We start from the raw sequence: 20,076 nt of genomic DNA on the forward strand, positions 1-20,076 counted from the left end.
AGCCACGAGGATGGTCCGAGGGCTGGAGCACCTCTCCTATGAGGAGAGGCTGAGAGAGCTGGGGCTGTTCAGCCTGGAGAAGAGAAGGCTCTGGGGAGATCTTATTGCGGCCTTCCAGTACCTAAAGGGGGCCTACAGGAGAGCTGGGGAAGGACTTTTTACTAGGGCATGTAGTGACAGGACGAGGGAGAATGGCTTTAAACTGGAAGAGGGCAGGTTTAGATTAAACATTAGGAAGAAGAAGTTTTTCACTTTGAGGGTGGTGAGGCACTGGAACACGTTGCCCAGAGAGGTTGTTGAGGCCCCATCGCTGGGGGTGTTCAAGGCCAGGCTGGACGTGGCCTTGGGCAACCTGGTCTAGTGGGAGGTGTCCCTGCCCATGGCAGGGGATTGGAACTCGATGATCTTCAAGGTCCTTTCCAACCTAAACCATTCTATGATTCTATGATTTGGGACAAATTCAAAATTTCCTGTGAAACAGAATTTCTGAGTTCTGCATGGCTTCACCTAAATGACCTAATTCTATAAAGATTAGGAGTTCACAAAACAGCTGAACAAATCAAGGTAGGAATTGGCTGAAACACACCGTAACCAAACTTTACTTTTTCTTTATATCTTCACCTAAAAATACTTCATCATAAAAAGGAGAAAATCACACACTGCATAGTAAAGTATGCAGTAATAACAACTTCATACCACAGTTCCTTAGAGTTGCAAATTACTGTAAATACTCTAAGTTTCAGCAGAGATGTCCAAACTGAAGCATTGCACATCAACCACTATTTCCTTTTCTGAAGGATAGCTGTAATAGCTTTATAAATCAACAATAGAAAATGGACTCACAAATTACAATAAGCAGTAACAGGGATTGGTGATCATTCCTAAGGAAAGATGCAACTCTCTTTGGGTCAGATAGTGATTAATTCACAACAGGCTTACTACAGAAATCCAGCAAATGCCTCTAAAAACCTTCTTTAATTTTAGACCATTTTTTATTAAAAATATATCCCAAGACATGTGAAAACAGAAAAATCATAGTTGTCAAGTTGGAGCCACTTGTTATTGCTTGTAAATCATCAAATATGCAAGAAATTATGACATTCGAGAAGAAATCATGAACTGTTGCATGGATTACTGAATTCTGCTTGACTTATCTCCTTAAAGAAGAAAAAAAAAAAGTTTTCGTTGGCACATATCATGTCTCACATTTAAAGAATATTGAAAAGCTTCAGAAGAAACCCCCCCCAAATTTTTTATCAAAGAAAACCATGTTGCCCATATACATCTTGTAATTTCTTTTTCCTAAAATTATTCAAACGTGTTAATGTATATCCTAGAGCTAATTAGAGATGCATAAATGGTTAATTATTTTTGTTTTGTTTCATCTTGAGAAATGAACTTACTCATATTGAGTTGATGTTCATTCTATGAACTACATCTCAAAATGTTGCATGCAAATCTGAAATAATTATCTTTATGCTGTACTAGGTCAGGCCAAAAGTCCATCTAGCCTAGAACCCTGTCTTTGCCAATGGTCAAAAGCGGCTGCTTAGGGGAAGAATTTGCAAGCAAGACAGGAATATAGTGTTTCCTGTGATGTGCCCTTCTAGCTTCAGGCAATATGTGACTTTTCAATGGAATGTATAAATGTGTCTTTGTGTTTAGAGGGTTCTAATTGATTTTTTTTTCTTCCATTATTTAGTCTTCTTGCTTTTTATATTCCATTTATAGTGTTTGTGTTCAGAGAATCCTGTGGCAGTCAGTTCCATCGTTTAATTATTCACTGTATGGAAAAAATTGTCTGTATAAATACTTCTGTCTGATAATTTAATTTGATCTCTTGCAATTTTTTTTTGTAATAGAAGAAATTTTGAGCAGTCATTCCACGTTCACCTTCCACATAGCGTTCATAATTTCATAGAATCATAGAATCACAGAATCACAGAATGGTTTAGGTTGGAAGGGACCTTAAAGACCATCTAGTTCCAAACCCCCTGCCATGGGCAGGGACACCCCCCACCAGCCCAGGTTGCTCCAAGCCCTGTCCAGCCTGGCCTTGAACACCTCCAGGAAGCTTGAAGCCATTACCCTCATACTATCACTATGTGCCCTTGCAAAAAGTCCCTCTCCAGCCTTCTTGCAAGCCCCCTTCAGATACAGGAAGGCTGCTATAAGTTGTCCCTGGAGTCTTCTCTTCTCCAGGCTAAACAACTCCAGTTCTCTCAGCCTGTCTTCATAGGAGCAGTGCTCCAGCCCTCTAGTCATCTTCATGGCTCTCCTCTGGACCCGCTCCAGTAGGTCCATGTCCTCCTTATGTTGGGGGCTCCAGAGCTAAATGCAATATTCCAGGTGGGGTCTCATCAGAGTGCAGTAGAAGGGCAGAACCACCTCCTTCGACCTGCTGGAAATGCTTTTTTTGATGCATCCCAGGATGCATTTGGCCTTCCGGGCTGTGAGCGCATCTTGCCGGCTTACGTTGAGCTTCTCATAAACCAACACTCCCCCAAGTCCTTCTCCTCAGGGCTGCTCTCAATCCATTCTCCGCCCAGCTGGTATTTGTGCTTGGGATTGCCCTGACCCACATGCAGGACCTTGCACTTGGCCGTGTTGAACTTCATGAGGTTTGCACAGGCCCACCTCTCCAGCCTGTCCAGGTCGCTCTGAGCCCTGCCAGCATGTTGACCGCTCCACACAGCTTGCTGTCATCGGCAAACTTGCTGAGGATGCACTCCATCCCAACATCCATGTCACCAACAAAGATGTTAAACAGCACCGGTCCCAGTACTGACCCCTGAGGAACACCACTCATCACTATTCACCACTTGGACAAGGAGTTGTTGACTGCAACCCTTTGAGTGCGACCAGCCAGCCAGTTCCTTATCCACCAAGTGGTCCATTGATCAAATCCATGTCTCTCCAATTTAGAGACCAGGATGTCATGCAGAACGGTGCCAAATGCCTTGCACAAGTCCGGTTAGATGATGTCAGTTGCTCTTCCCTTATCCACCAACGCTGTAATACTGTCGTAGGAGGCCACCAAATTTGTCAGGCAAGATTTGCCCTTAGTGAATCCATGTTGGTTGTCACTAATCACCTTATTTTTCGTGTGCCTTAGCAGAGTTTGCAGGCTATCATAGCACTTAATCATACTCCTCATCTTAGATGTCACTTTTCCAAGTTTCATCACCTATTTAATCTGTAATTCTGTCACTTTTCCAAGTTTCATCACCTATTTAATCTGTAATTCTGTAGTAGATGTTTCATCCCCTGTGTTGTATGTGCCACAATTGTCTAGTACTATTATGTTATTTTCAAGGTAGAAGATCAAGAACATCAATTTGCATAATGGTTACCATATTCATAAATTTTACAATTTTTTTTATACAAGATGAACCCTTTGAGACTTGGCCATTCATCCAGGACTCAAAATCAGTATAATACTACTTTTTTTTTTTTTTCATAGGTGCAAAAGGTTGGTTTTCAAAGAGCTTTTGAAAGCTTACTGGCAGTAACTAGAAACAATCTACAGCACTAGTTGAACTGTTGAATTTTAAGCCACATGCTCTGGCTGTGACCCTGCCAAAGTAATTTCTTGGATTTTCAATCCTGTAGACTGATTTTATTAAATCAAAGTCCCTAAAAATTATGTGAAATTAAATATTACAAAGAGAAAAAACAAAACTTAAAAAAAACCCCATACATATTACATTTAACTTATATGTAGTCTGAGCCTAAGCACTTTATCATTTACACTCCTTGATCTGTAATGATTCTTTCATTCATGTTTACTTTCAGAATACACAAAGGTGGTTCTTTATACACTGCTGTAGATCTGGCTAGACACAGAAAACACCAAAGAGATAATTACTAACTCTTACTAACCACAAAGTGATAACAGAGAGCTCATATGAAAGTTTTAAAATCACTCAGCATACATTTAACTGTACTCTTACTGATACCATTGGTAAAATCCTTTTGTTGCAAGATGAATAGAGCTAGATTAATCTCTCTCCTTTCGCATATTTTACAGTATTAGTATCTTTGGGAATTCTCAGTATGTGAGGAATAGAATAGAATAGAATAGAATAGAATAGAATAGAATAAAATAGAATAGAACAGAATAGAATATTTCAGTTGGAAGGGACCTACAATGAGCATCTAGTCCAACAGCCTGACCACTTAAGAGCTGACCAAAAGTTAAAGCATGTTATTAAGGGCATTGTCCAAATGACTCTTAAACACTGACAGGCTTGGGGCATCGATCGCCTCTCTAGGAAGCCTGTTCCAGTGTCTGACCACCCTCTCAATAAAGAAATGCTTCCTAATGTCCAGTCTAAACCTCCCCCGATGCAGCTTTGAGCCATTCCCACGTGCCCTGTCACTGGGTACCAGGGAGAAGTGCTCAGCACCTCCCTCTCCGCGTCCCCTCCTCAGGAAGCCACAGAGAGCAATGAGGTCACCCCTCAGCCTCCTTTCCTCCAAACTAGACAAGCCCACAGTCCTTATTCACTCCTTATAGGACATTCCTTCCAGCCCATTCACCAGTTTTGTTGCCCTCCTCTGGATATATTCAAGGACCTGAACATCATTCTTAAATTGTGGGGCCCAGAACAGCACACAGTACTTAAGGTGAGGCCACACCAATGCTTGTCGACCAGCACCCCCAGAGCCCTTTTGGCAGGGCTGCTCTCCAGCTACTTCTCTAACAATCTATACTTACATCTGGCATTACTCCGTCCCAGGTGCAGAATCATGACAAATTTCATGCCCTTGATGATTGCCCAATGCTCTGATCTATCTAGATCCCTCTGCAAGGCCTCTTGTCCCTCAGGAGAGTCACATCCCAGTTTGGTATCATTAGTACACTTGCTAATGGCACATTCAACTCCTGCATCCAGATTGTTGATAAATATGTTGAACAGAACTGGCTCTAGAAATGAACCCCGAGGAGTACTGCTGGTGGCTGGTCGCCAGCCAGATATAGCCCCATTCACTACAACACTTTGAACCCTGCTGTCCCGTCACTCATGTTACAAATGTCTTTTAGGTGTTGCTACCAGGCTATTGCTAAACTTGGTGTTGTGTGCTTAGTGACAGGAAATTTTATTTGTCATGCTAGGACATCCCAAAGATTTGTCTCATCTCAGAGCGTGCCTCCTACTGTGGCCTCACAGCAGCTGCTTGGGGAAGACTCAATGAAAGAAGGCATACCTTCTGCTTAGGCATGCTCCATCTAAGTATTTCCTGAGTCAGAAGCTGTGGAGCTTCACCACTGCCCACTGGATTCACTGCATTTTGTCACTTTTCTTTTGCATCCCTTAACATATTGACTGCGACAACACTTGACAGCACGAAATACCTCAGTGAACTGTGTTAGGCTGAAAAAATACTCTCTTGAGACTATCAAATCTGCTGATGGGTGGTTTCCTTGTTGCCCTCTAGTGTTTAAATTGAGATAAATATTTTCTATTTAGTTTCACTCAAATCATGATTTTGTGTCATCTCTGAGATATTGCTTTTTTAAGATGAAAAGTCCTACTCTGCTCAGGCTCTCTTCATGTGGAAACCGTATCTCCCATTCATCCTTGTCACTTAGTTCTTTATGTCTTTTCTGTTTCTAGCATATTCTCTTTAGCAGTGAGAAAATTGTGAGCAGTATTCAGGATTCAGTAACCCATAAAATGAATTTATAAAGAAGCATAACCATCTATATTTTCTTTATTCCTTTCCTAATAACCCAGAGCATTGTGTAATGTTCTGATTCCCGCTGAATTAATGCTTTCAGAAAACTATCCACATTGACTAAGATTTTACTCCCCGAGTGCCAAAAGCTCAATTAAGCCCATATTTTTACATATACTTAGGGACTTTTTTTTTCTGTTAACCCTTTTCTGTCTTGAGGTTGTAATTTCATTACCCAAACGTGCATTTTTGCAGTTCCTTTGCAGCCAGCTTTACTCTTGACTATTGTGAATAACAATGCAACCCATATTGTTGCTTTACTATGCGAGACCTTTTCCAAATCACTGATAAATAACTTTAATAACTCAGATTCTTGGGACTTTCTAGGTAATTTCTCTCTAAATATTCTTAAGTTTCCTCTTGTATCCTGTAACCTTTTACTAGCTTGGAAGCACAGGAATTGCTTTTTTACAGACAGAAGAACAGTTCTTGTCTGCAAAACCATACAGTTTTTCCCATATCCATAGTTAAATGTTGGCTGTATAGAATTAAAAAAAGGCAAACAGTAATATTCAACAATAAAAAGGATGACTGACTGAATGGGTGACAGAGACTGGAGGATACTACAGAGAGTACAATGTGCCAGTATGAGAAAACAGTGGAGCAGGCTAAAATAGGATCCTGTAATTTGTTCTTAGGCAAATGTCCCACAAGCTTTAGTGGATCTGTGTATTGCGAGCCCAGAAAACTCAGGAAGACCAAAACCAAAAAGTGGTCAGAAGGTTGGAAGGAAAAATAATGTGACACTGCATTCCAATGTGTTTATGAAGAGACCACACACACACCCCCCTTTACCATGGGTATGGCTCATTCCTCTGCCAATAAAGCACGCAGTGGAAATTTCCACTGCAAGTTACAGCACATTTCCACCCTTTAACCCTACACATACTGAAGTTTTGCAATTCTTTATGGTAGTTGAAATGTATAACCTTTACTTTACTAAAGATAACGAATCTTTTTTTAATCTAATCTAGTCTTTCTTGTTTAATCAAAAAAATCCTGTTTTACAGTTCTAGTGAGAAATGTGTAGATTTAATAACTTGAATGATGAGCAGCCATCTTACTAAATAAACATTTGTTTTAAATTTAAATAATTTTATATAGGTCAGCGTATTAATAGATAAAATTGTTAGTTATATGTATGGCAAACATGAGTATTTTTAGGTTTTAATAATTAATAGTTGATAATATGTAATAAATTTTTTGTTTTATTCACAGCAAATCATTTCCATTCTGAGCGTGCTGATCAGCAGGACACTTTGTGAACACAAGCCAGCTCCGTTGTTGTGTTTGATGGGCAGAGCTTTTTAAGCCTGTGCCGCTCAGTACTGCCACCTAAATGCATGCCCATAAGCCTAAACGTGCATTTGTGAACCACTGAATATGATCATTTTCTTATCCTAAAAGGGTTACTACTTAAAGCAGATAGGATTAAAAGAACATAGCAGACGGGCACAGAAAAGTAAGGAGAAATAATCAGGAAGAGAAACAGAGCAGAAAGCATTTCTAGGAAAATGTTTTCTAAGTCAAGATTTTGAGAAAGTAGAGAATAGAAGAACAAGAAATCAGAACAGGAAGGAAAACAAGGGTGTCCTGGAGTAGCTAAGATGGAAGAAAAAATGATATATGGCTTGGATGTATGAGACAAGAGAAAAGGAAGGAGTATGTGTTTTTGAGATACAATGGAGGGATGATAAAACTTCCCGTTCACCTCGTTTGCTTTTTCCTCCACTATTTTGCTAAGAAAACTCCTGGGCCAGCTAAGCTTACCTCCCATCCCATTTTGAAAAGTTTTCATGTAGTGCTTTTGACTGTGTCTAGACTGCAACTTCTCTTGCTGCCTTCCTTTACTGTGCTGCATGAACACAAAGCATAGTAAAGGAGACAGGAGAAGGTGGCAACGGTGGTAATGCAAGGCCTTACTGTTCCCAGACAAGAGTCTTTTTCCCTGGGAATCTTTGATAGCAGGATTAATTTAGTTCAGATCTATGGTATGAAGGCTTAACAAAGATTTGTAAGCTGCATCCTCCTCAGACGTAACCAATTTGTCTTCCTTTTATCTGAACACTAGTGATAGTATTATGCCTCTGCACAGTGTTGTGCGTTCAGTGCTTAGCATTTGAAAACATCTGCTGTGTTGCTGGAAATATGAGCTCAATTTTGATTCACCTTTGTAAGCCTTCTACACTTCAGGTTTTCTATTTTTGTGCAAACTGGGAGATTTATATTTCCTTGTCTCACATATTAAGGCCATTCATTACTGCTTCTACTGCTTTAGCATCCTTTTTTCTTACCATTTTCAGTTGTATATCTTTAGAGCAAACCTCAGTTACAATGTGCATTACCTACTGCAACATCCTTTTCTTGAGCTGATCCTTTGAAAATCCTGTCACTGTAAGCGATCTTCCTGTCCCTCTCTTTGAACACGGTCTTCTCATCTGTGCAAACTTTCCACCTCCCATCTCATTAGATTCAAGCTTCTCGTCCTTCATAACTTCTTACAACGCATCATTTTTTTCCTAGCATGAAGAGATTTCCCTATTTGCCCATGTGAGGAACAACCTTTAGGCACAAGGAATTGTATGACCCATGAATTTGCCTCTCAAATCTTGCAAAGACTTTGAACCTAGGCAGATTGTTCCTGTCCTTTTTGGGTATACTGAGGAAAAGGGGGCTATCTGTGTATTGTCATTACTATCACGTTGCAATGGAGTTGCAAGTCTGTGTTACTATTTGCAGTTTTTTTATTAGCTGTCAGATGGCATAATACCAAAACTGGAACCCAAGGTTGTGGCTGGAATCTGACTCGTGCTGATTATCTTTCCCATGCCCAGCAGTTGAAAGAATGATTTTCACTTGATGGTCTAATTTATAGGTAGTAAGATGAGAAAGTGCTCATTGTGGTAACGTAGTTTGATATACAGCTTCGTGATTGGCTGTTCTAAATTGCATACTGTTTGAGTATATCCATTTTATTAAGTGACCTCATTCTGTACCAGTGACCCATCTTTTTCATTGCTTACCAGTCCTCCAAACTGTGTCATCTACAGGATTTAGCAATGATAATTTTACCTTTTCTTCCAGATAACTGATAATGGCAGTTAACTGTCATTAGAGAAAGAATCGATCTTATTCATGTTAAGCATCACATTATTCCAATTAACAAGTTCTTAACCTTTGCAATATTCCTAGTTTTGTATTAGCCAACATGCTGCACAGTATGGAGTCAGTTGTCATACAGAAGCGTCAGAAAGAATACTCCAATCTTGGAGTCAGCAAAAGAATGGTCAGTTGGGTTTTCAGGCTCCATTTTCATTGCTTCTACTAATGGGCCATATTTTTAGTACCTTTTAAAAATTCTGTATTAATTAAGCTGTTTCAGTGATTCATTTTGTCAGAATTAATCTTAATTACGTAATTACGTATTACGTAATTATCTGGACTGCTCGCCCTTTAAATATATATTCAACATTGGCTTTGTTTCCAGTTTTCTGGAACTTTTACAGTGTTCCAACAGTTACTGAAAATCAACAGTTATGGTTCAAATAACTCTGGTCTCTCTAGCTCTTTAAAACTTTTACATGCAAATTACATTGACCTGCTGACTTAAAAATTGTAGGTTTTTTCTAGTATTTGTATGATATCCTTCTTTAGTTTTCACATGGAAATCGTATAATTATTTTCCTGGAGTATGTAAATCATCTGATTTTTTCCTCTGCAGATACAGACCAGAATAACCGTATGCTGTCTTTTAATAACATTCTACTGTACCTATGTGGCCATGGTCTATATCCAATATTAGGAACCTATTCGTTGCTCCTAATGTATGGAAAATCTTGTTATTGTCCTTATCCCCATGCACCACAGATTTCTCCTTAGAGCTGTTGATTTCTTTACTGGTTTTCTAAAATTTCCAGATTTTAGTTTATTTTTCTTGCTGTCAGTTTCCTGCTTCTTATTTGTGTATATATTTTCGTATATAGATCCAGACATACACACAGATCCTTGCCGCTGTCACATTTATCTGAAAATGTCTTTGTTTTTCAAATTTTTCTTGATATCCTTAAAATGTGTTCTACTGCCATTCACTTTTTCTCCCAGGCAGCTGATTCAATGATTTTTAGCAATATAAAATCAGCCTTTTTAAAATGCTGATAGATGTATAAATACATGCATGTATATTAGTAGCTTCAGTTTTGTTCTATTCGTCTATGGAAATCTGCTCAACTTAGAGTACCATGCCACTTACCTACTCCTACTTTTTCTTTCAGTGTCCAGGTCTTCTTTGTCTGTACAGTGTCTTTAGAGTTACAAAATTGTTACTGATAATTGTTGTTATAATAATTATTGTTATCACTGTTTCATTAGTGATCCTTAGAAATTAAAAAGTTGGAAAAATAAGCATGAATACATTCTGTTCACACTGGGAGTGGGTATACTCCATTACCTGCATTTAGACTTCATGACATTATTTATATTTTTCTCTGATTGAAGTCACCTGTGATAATACAGCTTTCTAACCTACTCATTGCACATTGGTCTGTAAGCATTCAATAACTTTTTTTGTAATTTCTCAGTGACTTGGAAACAAGTAATGCCATTTTTGACATAGACTGAGACTCTCCTTCCATTTTTTGCCCACTCAATTCTTCCTAAATAGTTGACACTGAGTGTGAAGTGGAAAGTTACAGGTATGCCCGAGAGTAAACCTTCCAAATTGCAGGCTGAGGTCAGGCAAACTGTGGGCAGTATCCTAACAGTTCTTTCAAATGAGAGCAAACAAAGCTTCAGACCTTGTAAAATATTTAAAGCTGTGTGAAACTCAGCAGTTTTTGTTGGCAGGAGTTCTGACTTTGTTCTGGCTGCAGTTTGCATAAGGTTTGCATACACTGAGAATTCAAACAAAAATGTAAGAGGAAACTCAGCTGAAAGCATCACAATTTTGATAGAAACCTCAAAGCAAACATTCTTGATGACTTTCACTAAAATTCCTATTTTGGTATAAAAATTATACAGACTTTGGCTCAGGTTTGTCAGAAAGTTGAGTTGTGTTTTCCTTGTCACAGATGTAAGGCCAAAATTCAAGTTGTAAGGAAAACAGAAGAATCCTATTGAAGTGTATTAACTTAGAAAATTTGACAGCCCTGAAGATAGTGTTGCCTTTTCCTTTGAAAACTGGACTCCTCGATCACCCTGATGGTACCACGGCAGATTCTTCAGTCCCTTATCAGCTCTTAGTTTGATCCGTAGGAAACAGAATCATACTTCTAAGAGTGAATTCATCTGTCTGTGCAAAAGAATAGAGAAGGGAACGCCAGCTTCCTTTAACTCCTCAGTACAACAGCTATAAATTGGTGAAGAGTTTAAGTTGAAGCATGTGTATTTAGATTTCAGTCGAAAGAGTTTCATTTATTAGAATAAATGTGGTGCATATAAGATCACTGAATTCAGCAGTCTCTGAGACAGTAAAATTAATCATGTCAAGCTAATCCACGTACAACGGAGGGAATGCAAAGATATAATTTGTAAATGAGGTACAAAATATAGCAGTATCCAAAGAGAAACAAAATTAATTGAAGCTTTTTGTCAGTTCTTGGAGCAGTATAAGGTTCTTTGTCATGTGCTTTCTTGCGTTCTCAAATACAAATTGACATCTGCTGGGGATGAAACAATGTGGAAATCTGGAGGCATATATTGCATACAGCTTCTTTCTACGTATACTAAAACACATTATTATGATTCGGGCTTCTTTGGGTTCAGTAAACCAGAGCTTTAAAAAAGCTGTGTTTCAGAATTTCAGAATAATTATTATCACCTTCTTAATGACAGGTGTAGGAGCAATACAGAATAGCTACCCTTCCTGCTCCAGTTTATGTCACAGTCAAAATTGACACTGCCTTCACTGGGAGCATAATATGTATCTTTAAATTAAAAAATAAGTTTATTATCTTGGCATCTTTCAGCACAACTTTCCACTGCTCAGACGTTTGATAACATGTTCCTCTTCATGCAGTTGGAACAATTAATCATCAGGTACAAGAGCTACTGCTTACATATCTGAATGTTCTCTTCTTTCCCTTATACCAGCAGAAGGAAACTTTTAAAGGAATTTAAGTAGCAGTTACAGAGTGATTGTGATACCTTTTTTTCAGGTTGGAGGTCTCTGGATGCTGGGGGAGGGTTACCAATCTCTTCTGGGTTTTGCAAATAAATTCTTGTTAAAGCTGACTCAAAAAGCTCCAATGTGTCAATATAGTAGCAAAATGTCCATTGCAGTACAGCAGATAAATTGTTCATTATTAAAAAAGATGTCATGTAAATTAGTAAAATATCCATAAATCAGAGATTAAAAGAGTGTTCCATTTATAAACCACTGCATCCTCAACTTCCGGAAGGAAAATCGAATGGGAAAGCCAGGATGTTTTTCATACAAGAGCATGCTAATTCTTAATGTCAAGTAAAAGATGTATCACACCATGTTTCAGTGAAGCCCAGAAAGACTTATGGAAACTGTTAATATTTAAATAAACCAGTTTCTGTCATTGAACAGTTAAAAATCCAGTCAGTTCTTCACTTCACTTAGGATTTTCCTGGCCACTTTACATTCTCTAACTAATCAGGACTTTGTAAATTTTAAAAGATATATGTGGAAGTTAGAATACATCTGATTAAAAGAATATTGTTAAAACTGATCTTTCTGTAAAAAGGGAAGTTTACAGTTGTCTAGCAGATTGTTATTTGATTTTTAAAAACATTTTCTGATTTTAAGGGACAAGATCATGGTCAGATGAACAAGGAAGACGAACAAGGAAAATCAGATGGAGTAAAAGATTATAGTTAGAAAGGCTGCTAGGAATCCTGTAATAATTGCAAAAGTATTTTTTTTTAAGGCTTTATGTCATTTATAAAGAAAAGTTTGTATAGTTGGTCTTGAACTTTATAATTTTTAAGTCTTTTTAAAACAAAATTTGTAATTAGGGACAGATATAATTGTATTTACATGTATACATTAAAATGGTATATAATTAATTACATCATATGGGTATGTTTATATTGACAGATTTAGTCTTTTAGTGACACAAAACACTGCAAAAGTGACAGAAGCATAAGGAGTAATTTATAAATAGATATTATGATGTTCAATAAAATAAAACTTCCTTCTTGCAAGGAAATTTTAAAAGGCCCATCTTCTCAACAGGTCTGTTAAAACAAAATGCAAGTAGAATTATTAATTACATGACATTTTAGAAAGACAGTGAACCAAAAGCTGTTTAAAAAAGCTTTACGCCATCAGAAAAAAAAAACCACCACCACACAAGAAACCTAAAATTCTTATAATATTTACAGCATTTTCAGGTAAAAAGTCTGTAAAATAGCACTATATTCAGTGTGCCAAATTTCAGAGGTATGGCTTCATCTGGAGGCACTCAATTAGGAGGTATGTACTTAAAGACTGTGATTCTGATGCAGAGTTGGCTTCATTCCTTACTCTTGTTGCTTCTTACTTTATGTTTATTAGAAATTGTCCTTACAGGTATCAAGCGACCATTGTCTTGCGAATTTTGGCTGTATATTAACTGCTTTTCTCCTTTCTGAGCTCTAAAGGACAAAGGCAGAGAAGAAGTTTTTTACAAAGCCATGTTGACATTTCTGTGTTTGTAACAATTACTGTAGAAAGGCTCTCCCTTCCCTTCTCCATAAATGTGCATGTGATCTTCACTACATTCTTCTTGCTACTGGCATCATCTCCCAATTAGATCACTGTGTGCTCAGTTGTACCCTCTCATGGTATCTATCCATGGTTCAGGACTTGTTCTAGCAACCACCATTGCATCCTAAGTCTTTTATTTCCCCTGTTGTAATTCTCTTGTCTGCTGCTTAGTGACCTTGGACTTCCTGTAGTCAGGGGCTCTGGGTTACATTGCCGTTTTCCTCTCTTGTTTAATTATCTATATTGTGATGGCTGCCCAAACACTCTTAACTTTCTCTTCTCCTTCCCACTCCTTCAGTCTATCCCAAACTACACTTTCCTCCACATGCAGTATTCAAGTTCCTTTTCTTCTATTTTCCTGACATCAGTGGATGGTTCACTTTCCATACCACTTTAGCCGATTTAATCTGTTTTTTAAGCTCAAAGTAGTCTTTCTGCTCATTTGTATATGAGGATAAATACAAGTGGTATAGATCCAAGCAGTTAAGCTGAGTATTCTTCATGCAGGGTTAGGAAAGAAGAAGCTGATTTTCGTCTAAGTAGAGATCGAACTCTTCAAATGTTATTTCAGAATGAGTGGGACTTTTAGTCAAATACTTAAAACCAACTAAATATAGAACTGTTATTTCAAATTGTGTAGACAAAGAAAATTGCTTCACAACTATTGTTGGAGCCAACAGTGTGTTTTGAAACTCATGCAAATGACAAACTGCAAAATGAAAACGGAACATACTTATTTCTGACAGCTAGCAGTGTAAGTCGTGCTGAAGTTGAAACTTCTGACATAAGTGTGTTGGAAGTGGAGAAACCTATCAAAGGATTGAAAGATTGAAGATTACCTGCTTATCTAGATGTCTTTTATGAATATTTTACAAGGAAACAATTCACCAACAATTGAAACCTAGGCAGTTAAGTTTTTTTCATATGTGCTAAAGCTTATTAATATGTAGTAGTATTTTAGATAACTGATTTTTCTTTGTGGTATAACTTGCACCTTTTGACCTTGAAAAATTAGACATAAAATATACTTCAAACAGAGTCAAGAAAACTAAAGCAAATTGTGTAAAATGTCCATGAAACACAGCCAAGAGTTAAACTGTATCTCTCAGAATTGTTGTAGACTCTAAAGCTAATCTATTTAAAGCCCCGTAAAGCATTACACGTATATGGTTATCTATATTATATATAAAGGGAGACAGGAACCAGGAGTCATATTGACCCAGAACTAGTCTGCCAGAAAGGCCTTATGGTGGGAATACAGGTAGGATCTGACACTTTCAGGCAGATTTTAGTTGTGATTTTAAGAGATGGTACTGCCAAACTGGACTGAAGCACGTGCAGCATACTCCTGGTGCAAACACTGACTTCAAGAGGGAATACTTCACAGTGGCAGTATGAATATTCATGTTTTTAAGAAAAATTCCTTTTAATATGGATCTAATTAAAGAGCAGACAGGAAATATCCAAGCTAATAAATGCAACGTCACTTTTGAATTTTAAATATCAAATACAACAGGCTGTAGAAGATCAAAATAAACAATTTCACCACATTTTGGCATTAGATTTTTAGCAAGTAAATTTTTGGAGAATCTTTTCTTAAATTTTCTGTGAGCATATGATGATGTAAATTTTCTTCTACTTTGGATTCTTCACTGTTTAAGGGGATGTAATGGTTCTTGCTTCTTTGTATCCTTCACTTTCAGACCTGCTCATGAAAGAACTTGGGTGAGTTAAAGCAATGGAATAAAAAGCCTTAAAAAAGTATTGAAGTAAAATCACAATCCTGAAAAATCAAAGTAGAAATAATGGACTTAGCAGTTACACATACATAAAGAAGACATTTAGAAAATAAGTGTGCATGTGTATTATTACTTTTTAACTTTCTACATATGTAAATTTAGCTGGGTATTATAATAAACAAGAGGCTAAATTTTTAGCTGAATAAATGGATGTGACTTCACTAATTTCCTGGGGAATTCTCCTAGTAACATACAGCATATGTGAGGTATGAAAACTTGAAAATTTAGATGGATCAAAAAAACCTGCAAACCATTACTATCTGCCTTGCACATTGCAGCAGAAAATATGAAGTACTCCAAAGAAACCTTGATTTAAAATTCTCAATTAATATTGAGGATTTGACAGAAATAAATTAGATTTCTATCCAGTCACTCAGGATCTCATGGTTTGTCATTTTATGAAGCTTTTTAATCAGTTAGAGATGTGAACTTTTTTTTGCTTATGTCATTACTCTTTATATTGCTGTTAGCAATAAATCTTGCAACAATTTAGTCACAAATGTCAGCAGAAAATTAGAGATTCCTGAGCCATCTTTAAAGATGAACTTTGGAAGCTCAAATTAATGAGGAAAGCTGAAGTTAAAATGTCAATTACTTTATATCATCCTAGATTTTGGTTTTACAAATCAGCTATATTAGGGCTGTAATTCAGCAAAGAACTTAAGCATATTCATAGGCCTTATTTGAATAAGTGAGATTTTGAGACAAGCTTATGCTGTGTATATAGAAAAATATGCATTTACAAGGTTTGTCACATAGCGATGATTTGTTAAACTAGAACCAAATCAGCTTTCTTTTCTAATGTTCTCCAAATTTTCATTTAAATTATATTTTTTTAGAATTACATTTTACAAATTATTTTTAGGATGGGTTAATTTTTCTAGCAGTCTGCTAGCAATAGGAGTTAGAATCTGGTATCTTTACTTGCACTGAATAACATCTTTCCTGTTATTTATTTTATGTATTTTAGATGAAAAATAGAAAGTCTGGCTAGACTAGAAATATTTTGGATGGTTTAAGACTGCTGTATATTTATCCAAATGCATTCTATGATTGTCTTTCAAAAAAACCCTGTACAACCTATGAAAAATGACTTGTAATTTAAACCTGTTGTATACAGAGCAAGAATTTTTTTTTTTTGCTTTACTAGGAAAAAAAAAAGAGAATGCCCATAGGAGTGTAGGAGTGTAAACATTTGGCAACTGAACTGCAGTAATTAGTAATGCAGACTACTTCCATCTTTCATTTTTGCGATCATTTCATGAGGGCGTTGACAAATCTTGTTTAGAGCTATGACTTTTTATAATGTTAATAGATCATGCAAAGTTATATATTTGAGGGTGAGAAGGGGAGTAAGCCTCAAATATTTACTCCATAAGATGTCCTGTGTTTAGCATTGTTTGTGCAAGAAACATTTCTGATCCTGTGAACCCTAAAGCTGGATTTAAAAAAAAAAAAAAAATACAATCCCAGTAAATGAGAAAAATCTTTTAATTCCACAATGAGATTATAGCTTTAATTAGTAGTATTAGCACTGACATTTATAACATATCAACTACATTTTTGCATTAGACTGTATAAATAAAATATTTTCATCAACTTTACATTTGGCTGCATTGCAAATATGGTGATTATTCTGCACTTGTCTGGAAAAAAACTTCAGAAAGTTGATATGGAGCCAAAATATGCATGGAGACAAGTAAATTGCCAATTGCAACATTTTTTGCCAGCAGCTTCCTTAGTCAAGCAAATCAAGTAGCATTCTATCAGCACTAAAATCAGACAACTTGAGACTCTGCTGCCATTTTAAAACTTTCCTTAAGCAAAGACACTGTAGTGGAAAATCCCCAGCTCAGAGGTGGGGATAGAGAAAAAGTAATCATTTACCTGTCACCATGTGTGCCTGTAACCAGCACCAGCTTTCCAGGTACTCCAGCACCCTCTTACAGAATTCAACTGTGGAAAAGGATCAGAAATACATGAAATAGATTCGCAATGAGACTGTTTTTCATAAAAGTTCATAGCTATAGCACAACTACACGGTAGACCTCAGCAAGCAAGGTTTTATTAATTTTTGTGCAAGGAAAGGAATGATGAGGTTATTGTGCGTTCACCTTTCATTCCCCTCTGTGATGTGGTCTTTGAGCTCTCTAAAACAATTGAGACAGAGAGAAAAAAACCTTTGGACAAACATCACAGGGTAAAGTCAGGGCATGGCTGACCTCTGTAGTACGTTACTGTGACTATGTAGTCTAAATACTTAAAAGACCCATCCTGCTAATGCATTGACTCATTCAGATGAGGGTACACACTCCTCTCCCTTTCTAAGACCACTTTTTATGCTCAGGTGGTAACCTTAACCTGTGATGCATGGGCTCACAGAACCATAGAGTAGGAAGCATTGCAATGCTACACTGAAGCCAAGGAGTGTTCCTCCAGGCAGGGCCCATTTCATCATCCTACCCCAGCATTACAGTCCCTTCCCCGTTATGTTCCTCTACATGTCATATAGGTACCTGCCCCGTGTTACCAGAAGTGTAGTTTCCACCTGGTGAGATACCTCAGGTCTATTAGTCTCTATGCTCTACTAAAATAAAGACAATATTGAACAAAAGGGGGTCCTCAAGGGAAAATTTTTCATATCATCATGGTCTCTGTTATTTCCAGAATTAAATCCCAATATGTATTTTCTTGAGTGACGTATTGCCTTACTGGGTTTATCTTCACTGCAAAGTTCATTGGAGTCATAGGGAGTGTTGTCCCTGCCTTAAATTTATTCACCTAGAAATCCTATCTCTTCTTTCAGCTCAGGTTGGCTGTTTACTGTGGGATGAACTGACTAAGAGCTCAAACCAGCACAACTCACCAGAGGCCAACACAACCATTCTGTGGAAGAGTTACTGGCTTATTCCATTTACCATTGGTAGGCCTTCATCTGTAAGGGCACGTGACATCTTCCACAGTTCACTAGAAGGACTGTGCTGAGTGGTTTGCTTAACTATTGTGCTGAGTGGTTTGCTTAACTGTTATGCCAAGAACCTGGGGACTTGTTTCTGGAAAGGTAATTTCTATACAAGGGAAGGAAGCAGCAGCACAAACACAGCAGCTCAAGGCTTCCAACAATGGTCACAGCCAAACTCAGATCTGGCAACTGAAGTGATGGGAGTTGCCAGTTTGGCTCTACTGGGCCACCTGAAATCACTGCTTAGTAGCACAACTGTTGTTGTTGCCGAATGGAACTGTTCTATTTGTTCCTTAGCTGCATCAGTCCATAGGCCACTGTATTAACCCAGACTTACCACTGACTTAATACTGCATTAATACATGAGCTCTAGACTGTGATTGCTATGTTCTAACACCAATTAGTGGCTTCCTGCACGAGGCCTGGGCAGCTTGAAGGGGTGTTAACCATAGCCAGTAAATCCCTCTGCAGTTATCTGCAGCACACTTAAGGTATGCCATCATTGATTTTAGTTTGTTGTAGAGCACTGTAATGACATTTAAGTCAGCTGTTTTATGAAACAGCTGTTTCATGAACAGTTCAGGCACCTTGTATCAGGAATAGGCCAAACCAAGCACGGAGATAACTTTGTCAGCTGTCTTCGTTCGTTGATTTGGGCCCCAAGGTATATGAATTAACATGAGAAGATCATCTCATTCTTTTAGTCATCCTTCATAAGACAGACACAGTGATTGACCTTTTAAAAATATAGCCCCTATTATCTGTGTGAATTTGCAGACTTAATTGCTATCTTGAAGAAAAGAGCTAAAGAACTGCCTGGATTTACACTTGTGGCATTTGAAGTTTTGCATACACATGGGTACAGTTAGGATAAAGCTATTAGAAAATCAAAGTTATTAAGTTGGTACTGAGCAGGTGCTTTCCGAATAAACCTATCCCATCATATGTTTTGCAGGTGCACTATGGAACAAAAGGGAACTTTCAGTAAGCCTGACTTGTTATTAGAAGTTCATGTTAGCCAGTTGTAAGTGATTTATCATACGACATTTCCTTCCCAGCTTTGCAGCATCTCAGTCATTTTAGCCTTACTGATGTGTACGTCTGTTTAGCTAGTTAATGGCAGAGTGTAAATAAATGAGCGTAAAATAGGCTTCACACCTTTCCCTTCATCTTTTTCTGATGCATACTATGCAGTAGATGCTATAGTGAGAGAAGCCTGTTATTTCGTAGCAAGGAAGTTTCCCACGTTTCTCAGGCACAACCCACAGAAAGGTCCTATATAAAAAGAAGCCATACAGAAGTCATATAGAAAAACAGAGGCTTTAGAAATGTTCTGTCAGTTTAACAGTACACAGTAGAATGGCATACATTTGAATTATCTCTGTCTCATGGAACCCCTAGTGCTTTCTGTATTATTCACAAATAATGACTGTGTTGGTATGGGAAACATGTCTAAGACAGGTTGAAGAATAATAGAACCATTGCACATGAGAAGCTTGAATACATAAATAAAATCATTACAGAATTAATCATAGATTTTTTAAATTGCTTTTAACTTTTAGTCAGAACTGGGCACATTTCTATTGCTCTTGTATAGATTAAGCAAATGTTAAAGCTTTCATGCAGAAATTAGTAGGTGCCATAATAATTTTTATAGCTGTTATACAGCATGGCTGGCTATATTATTATAATCATATTGTAAGCATTACGATTCTGTGAAGTTAACAAAGGCTTTCCTTCCTTTCTTAATATGGCAGTTTTAGTATGAAATTATGTAAAGAAGGTACATCAGCAAAGATTGCATTTCAAGATATATATTAGTATTTTAAATATGTGGGTTGTGAATTATTTTGTGTCTGCAT

Source organism: Charadrius vociferus, unplaced genomic scaffold (genome assembly GCF_000708025.1).
Source record: "Charadrius vociferus isolate BGI_N301 unplaced genomic scaffold, ASM70802v2 scaffold450, whole genome shotgun sequence".
NCBI classification, from domain to species: Eukaryota; Metazoa; Chordata; class Aves; order Charadriiformes; family Charadriidae; genus Charadrius; species Charadrius vociferus.